Source organism: Etheostoma spectabile, chromosome 14, assembly GCF_008692095.1.
Source record: "Etheostoma spectabile isolate EspeVRDwgs_2016 chromosome 14, UIUC_Espe_1.0, whole genome shotgun sequence".
In the NCBI taxonomy this organism is placed as follows: Eukaryota; Metazoa; Chordata; class Actinopteri; order Perciformes; family Percidae; genus Etheostoma; species Etheostoma spectabile.
The window spans coordinates 1,791,606-1,798,408 of record NC_045746.1 but is presented as its reverse complement, the minus strand read 5'-3'; the positions used below and the strand labels follow the sequence as shown (position 1 = coordinate 1,798,408).

At 39.6% G+C, this 6,803-nt stretch overlaps 1 protein-coding gene and 1 pseudogene across 1 annotated transcript in view; both read right to left on the bottom strand.

The window, feature by feature from the left end:
• si:ch211-57n23.1 (uncharacterized) overlaps positions 1-6,803 on the bottom strand; it is a 34,182-nt gene that overhangs the window by 3,859 nt on the left and 23,520 nt on the right. The window lies entirely within an intron of this gene.
• Positions 4,654-6,246, bottom strand: LOC116701987 (chromatin accessibility complex protein 1-like; annotated as a pseudogene).

The window sequence follows — 6,803 nt, the reverse complement described above, 5'->3', positions numbered from 1 at the left end:
GCTATGGCATAGAGTTCCCTGGTCCGGCTTGCTTGGACGGGACAAGCTGTCCCGTCAGTTTTAAAATGAAATCTTCACTGGACAAAAACAGACATCCTCCTCCCATGTTTTGGTGGAAAATTGGCAGTAGGACCACGAGGATGCATAAACTCAACTTTCACATCGTGGTGTTCTATCTAGATCAATGGACTTCCCCACCACCATGATCCTCATACACCACTGCAAGCCAATCAACCGTCTCAATACTGCTGATAGTCATGTCAACATATCACCCTCAGGACCTTCCATTTCTTCTCTTCCTTTCATCTACCAATCTTCCATTTCTTCAACCGAGTCCCCCACTTCTCCCACTCGTCTTCCATCTCCTCCATCAACATGCCAATGGACGGCTCTTCCTGGCCCTTTTTTTTTTTTTTTCGACTTCCTGCTTTCTTAGTTTTTTGTTGCTCTTTGTTAATTTCTTAACCTTTTCTTTCAATGCTTTTATCTCCCTTGAATGTCTTTTCCTGTTTTTTCTCCTTTCCCTCTCAGCTGCAAGGGCACGCCTGCTTGAAGTAGGCTCCTCAACAGTCTGGTCCAGAGGACTTTCTGGTGGGTGTCTATTTTATTTAGCCGTCTATTTTGCATAGCTCTGGACCTTTTCTTTGCTTTCCTCCAATACTTTCTGCGTGCCTCTTTGTTCTTGGTCCTAATTCTCCTACTTGTTTTACCTTTGGTTTTGGACCCTGTCCTTCCATCTCTGTCTCTCCTTTTCTACTGGTCTCTTCTGCTTTCTGATCACTGTTAATTCTTTCTCTCCTTTTCTCTGGTACTCCTGTTTCTTTTTCTTTGCTCCTCCACTGACCGTTTCTGTCTATGTCTGCCTGCAGTACACATAAACAATTTTAAAGTTATTGGCATTTAGATATATAAGATATTGTTAAGTCAATCAACATGTATACTTAGATAATATTATCATGTTATCTAGTTGTTCTACATTACTTAATAAGTATTTGGGCAACTTTTCCACTCCGTCAGCTTACATGTCAACACCGTCAGACAAAATATCTGAGAGAGTTGACGTCTGACGGAGTTGACAAAACAACATGTTTTTTCAACTTAATCATGTCTAGTTATGTAGCCATTTTGATTTTATTCAGTTTCCAGCTGCCACTAAACTAAACCAAAATACCAACATAGATTTTAAAATTCTTGATGAAATCATCCCTACTTTGAAGACAGTGTTGACACATAAAAGCTTGACCACGAGGATTTCAACTAATTTGCTGAATATTTTGAAAAAATTTGACGTGAATGATGACAGATTTTGAAAGGCTGTGTTAATGTACAAAATAATGCAATGTTCACTTTAAGTATGTTGTGATATTTTATTAAGCCATGCAATTAACCTTAATTCATATTTGTGCATTTTGTTAATTTTAAACTCTTTTTTTGCAGTTTGGTACTGTGACCTCTACTGAGACGAGTTCATTTGCACGGACTTTCATAGTACAGTGCCGGTATTTAGAAAAGTACTATGAAATAATATAAATTATAAACTAAGGGTCTAAACTACATAGTCTTTCATATTCACTTTAAAGCTTTTTTAAAACATTTTATTGTTTTTTAAGCAATTGCAAATTTTGATGGGGACATGTTTTGTCCCTTATTTCAAGAATCGTGATATATGTATGGCTCTTAAAAAGGGAGACCTGTTGTGTGAAAAAGCAATAGCTGTGTTACATTAAAAGACCACATGGAAACAAGTGTGGTGTGTGTGTGTGTGTGTGTGTGTGGTGTGTGTGTGTGTGTGTGTGTGGTGTGTGTGTGCGTGCGTGCGTTTGCGCGCGCGCGCGCGTGCGTGCGTGCGTGCGTGTGTGTGTGTGTGTGTTAGTCTTAATAAAGCTGAAACTTCATGTTTCAGCCAGTTTGGAGATGCTACCGGGGCAGTGAGCAGGGCCTTGCTCTGCCTGTCTGTCTCCCTCCTGCTGGGGGTCGCTTCCCAGCAGAGGGTGTAGGAGCAGCGGGGCCTCTTCCTACTTTTGCCACTGAACAAGAGTCTGGGGAACCAACCTTGAGGATTGGGAGTGGGGTTCTGGATCATCTCTTCTGCACCTGCTTCACAGCTTCCCTGCTGACAGCCGTTCATAACAGAGACCCCAGGAAAACCAGTCAACTGCACCCAGCCTTCTGGTTACCACCATCTCTCCAATCTGCTGGGAAAACATAGCTGGACCTGAGAGTTTGCCAGGTCCCGTCTGCTTGTTCTCCAAAACAGGGCTGCCCTGCAGGCTGTGTCCACCACCAGTGGGTTGGAAGAGGGAGGATTTCCTACGAACACCAAGCCAGAGAGGAGGTCCGGGGATCCACTCAGACCACCTGGATGTGGTAGAAACTATACAGACCATGGAAAAGGTGTTTGCCTCTCGGGAGGAAACGAGGAAGGAGGAAAGGAGCAGGGGATACTCACTAGTGAGGAACCAAAGTCCATGGACCATTTGATGGATTATACCCTCAGGGGTTGTATGAAAATGACTGGGTGGGAGGGGGTTGAAGCATATTTAATTTAATAGAACAACGATGTGATTAAAAAAAGATGTGGGGATAATATCAATTTGTACTAAATTGTTTTTTTAATGGATAGGAGCAGGTACAAATATCAGTGATATGGCTTTCTGTTGTTGCATATTTATATTTAATACATTAGAACCATACGTTCCAGAGACCTGTCACAAAATTCAGCTACAAGCCACTTTACAGGGGCAAATTCAAGTATCAATTCAAGTATCTGGTAAATACTGATCCAAAGCCAGCTGTGAGTTATTCCTAAATTATTGTATAGTGAGGCAGTCAGATCCCTGATCAGTGTTACTTGTTTGGCCGAAACAACAATGCTTGAATGCCAAAGAAGAAGTGGAAACAGCAGCCAAACAAGCAGCTGAGTCATGTCCAGTGTTTTGCAAGAGTCATCTGTCGGGAGATCTGGCTGAGACGAGGCTGTGGCATGAAAACAGCTGTAGAAATTAACGCAATTCAGTGTTTTATTCTATTAGAGGGGAGCGAACAGACTCATTACTTTGACATTTATGAATGGGGGGGGGGGGGGCTAGGGGACACAGAGTAGTGTGTAAATGTGTCCAAGTCTCAGACATTTACTGTGGTTTGTCATTCTCTTTCAGCATGAAGGAGCATCTTGCCAACACAAGGGACCATAGATGGAGAGAGCACATGGCAACAACCTAGAGAATCATTTTCTACTTTAGAGAATACTCTGCTTGACATACAGCTTCGACTCAACAAACTCATCAACAGTGACAATGCAACCACATTGCCTTATGTGTGCTGTTTTTATATTCATGTAACAATGTAGCATATGTATGCATGCTCAGGATTATGTTAGTCCGTAGTATGAGGACAAAACATTTGATTGCACCTTATCTCATCGAAGCACCTAAAAGTGGCATCCGTAAACTGGAATCAGAGAAATAAACCTCACATAACGGGAGAGTTGATGAACATGTAGCTGTTAACTCATGTTTTATATTACCACTTAGCAATATGTTTCACGTGGAGAATTGATGGTCCTGCTATCAGCCTCTAGCTTAAAACAGAACAACTGACTGACTGTTTAAAACGTCATTCGACAATATATACACTGCATTTACATACATATATTTTGGCCAAAGTTGTGGTGTAAAATACATGCGGTGTAACAATGAATATCAGACAGCATGAATCTTTATTTTAATATCAAATCTAAACAATTTGTAAATGCATGAGGATGATGCTATAGTAAGGTGGTCAGTTCTATATACACTTTAAATATTCACATCTATTAAGCTTGAGTGTGAATTTGTATTTGGAAAGATGCAGCATGTTCACTTGCTTTAGTGAAGCTGTAAAAAAGGAGGTTTTTTATACTTTCAAGTATTTAGATTGATAAACTACACACAATCAACATGACAGATCTCTTTTTACTTTACTATCATATGTAACTTAGAATATTAACATCAGTATATTGACTTTGAAATTAATGTTTGATAGCACTCTAAAACCCAATCCTATTTAAAAGGCAATAACAACTCTGGAACTGAGACTTTGTGCACCACCTGTGTGGAATGGATTCCCATTACATCTTGGTCCGCTACATGGAGTAAAGCCCATATAGGCCTGCAAGTTATAAAGAAAAAACAACAATTTACTCCTCTGATTATTGTGCATGCAAAACAACCCGGACCTTAAAAGAAATGCTACCACAAAACCTTCAGATAGTTTGGGAATACAGGCCAAATGCAAAACAAATTCCAAATGTTAAGGGGTGATTGCATTATGATTCATCTAAGACTTGCTTTGTTTAAGCCATTGTTACACATTTGATTTCTGGCATCAGTATTTATCTTAGACATACAGTAAAACTTCTATGTACCTCTAAGAGGTGTTTTTGTTGTGTTTAAAGATAATTTCTATGTCTTTACTTGATTTTACTTTGACCTATGTGGCTTTACTTTCAATTCTGTGTCCCCTAAAGTCTTGCATAAGTCCTACAGCAGAATTCTGTCAATGTATCTTAAAAAAAGCATTAGAAAAAGTTCAGTGTATCTCTCTGCTAGTGCATTTAATGAATGGCAGGACGTGTGCATTTGATACCATCTGTGAATGTAACCAGTTTCTTTTTTAAAAGTCAGCATCATCATCATCTTGCATTTGGTCCAAAGATTGAAGAAAATCTCGAGCCAGAATCTTCTTTGGAGGATATTATAAAAGAGAATATTAAAATGTGTCAAACTTGTTCTTATAGTCACTATTTATCCTTTAACTGTACTGCAGAATGCCATTCCTGCAGAACCAATGTGAAGTGATGTGAAACTATGTTTATAGCATCTGAATAATGATGAATGGTTGTGGAAATAGATCTTAAAAGCTATTGTTGTCCTTGGTAGAAGAGGTTACGACAAAAACTGCTTTAAAATTGTTGCAGAAAAAATAAGACTGTGGCAACTTCCATTTATGATTGTTGCAAAGAAACACAAAGCGGTGCAAGTTTGTGTTGAAAAAAAAGGTATTCGTCAATAACCGAATATAGCTACCCCATCATGAAAAAAAACATTTGTTGATTACTGTATGAACCACTTGGTATTTTATATAAAATGGACCACTTTGTTTCTTCCTAATACTTGGTTTAGTCAATAAGTACATGTAATTTCACATTTGTATGGTATTTATATTTCTATATATATATTATATATATATATATATTATTATAATATATATATATATATATATATATATATATAATGTTTCACTGAGGTGTTGATTTAACTTTATAATCATTTTGGGAGATTAGTTTGTGCATTGAGTTGACTATAGATATACATAGAGCCACATACAAATATATTCAGTACAGAATCTCCATGACTCCCATACAGCATCCAAATGACCATGAAATTGATTATAACCTTCGTGGTGATGAGATATTGCATGGCTTTTGTAGTAGACGGCATTCATTTTAGGTAGATACTTATTAAACTGATGTGTTATAGTATGAGAAGGTTAGTAGTGCCCAACATTACGTGCTCAGAAAGTCCCTGTAGGTCTAACGTTACCAGCCTGTGGCTGGGTCTCACCTGTAAGAAAGTGGAAAACCTCCTTCTCCTCTGCGCGGTTTGAGCCAGGTCGCTGTACGATAGAGTGTTGGTTTCTTTCCCGGACCGTTGAATGAAGCGAGAGCCAGGTGCTGGACAAACAGCTCCTCAAAAACACAACACAGAGTCAGCAAAAGAGAAACTCACGGTAAGTGGAGCTCAAATGGAAACTGGAGCAGCCACATTTACACTTAGCTACCGTGAAGCTAACGGCGAGCTAATCCCTATTAGCCACAGCAGGCAGATGAATGACGCAAGTTAGCAGTGCTCGGTGAACCGATGTTTAGCTAGCATTAAACGGCAGCTTACTGTAGCTTTAGTGGTGAGAAAAAGAGCGTCCTGGTTAATGCTGGAGACATCGGAGCTCTTCATTATCAACCTCACTGGACATTGGGAGGGAGATGTTTTTTTTGTTACTTGACGTTTGGTCGTCCTTGTCGGGAGTATTTGAGACTCTTCCTGAAGACACGGCGACCAGAGCGGAAGCAACTTTTGTTTTGAACGTGACGCATATCTTCGTCTTCTTCTTCACATTAACAGTGGTCGGCGGCCGTTTTGCTTGATTACCGCCACCTGTTGGAGTGGAGTAGCTCTCAGTGAAATCGAAATGTTCAATTATTATCATTATTATTTTCTACTTCCACTAGTACGTTACTTGCATTAACTAGGAGTCAAAACTCCCCCTCCTAAACCTGAACCAAAACCTTTTACCCCATGGTTGTGGCAACATCTAAATACACAGGTCGAGTTGGCGTAGTGTCCTCCAGTCCAGCGGCGGCGCCTTGCCAATGCATCGCAAACCACAGAGCCGACGACGATGTCAAAACAGGCAGAAGAAATAAACCGTAGACTCAATCCCGGATGTTATGGACTTCATAGAGCGTAGGCATGTTCAACACCTCTTGTCCAATGCCATGTCCCACAGGTTAGATAAAGTATTATATACATTTCTAATGCTTGGCTCTAAACTGAAGGCAGTAATAAAAGATAAAATTATCTCTATATATTTACTTACTTGTTGAGAAAAATTGACGTAGAACTCATAGAACTTACAGTACCTACCTGAGACCCTATAGAAATAAGGTTAATTACCTGTCTCAACCGATGTGTTAAAGTATAGCTGGAATTTCAACAGACATTTCAACCGGTTTACTTTTACAGAAACACTGACGTTATGAGTCT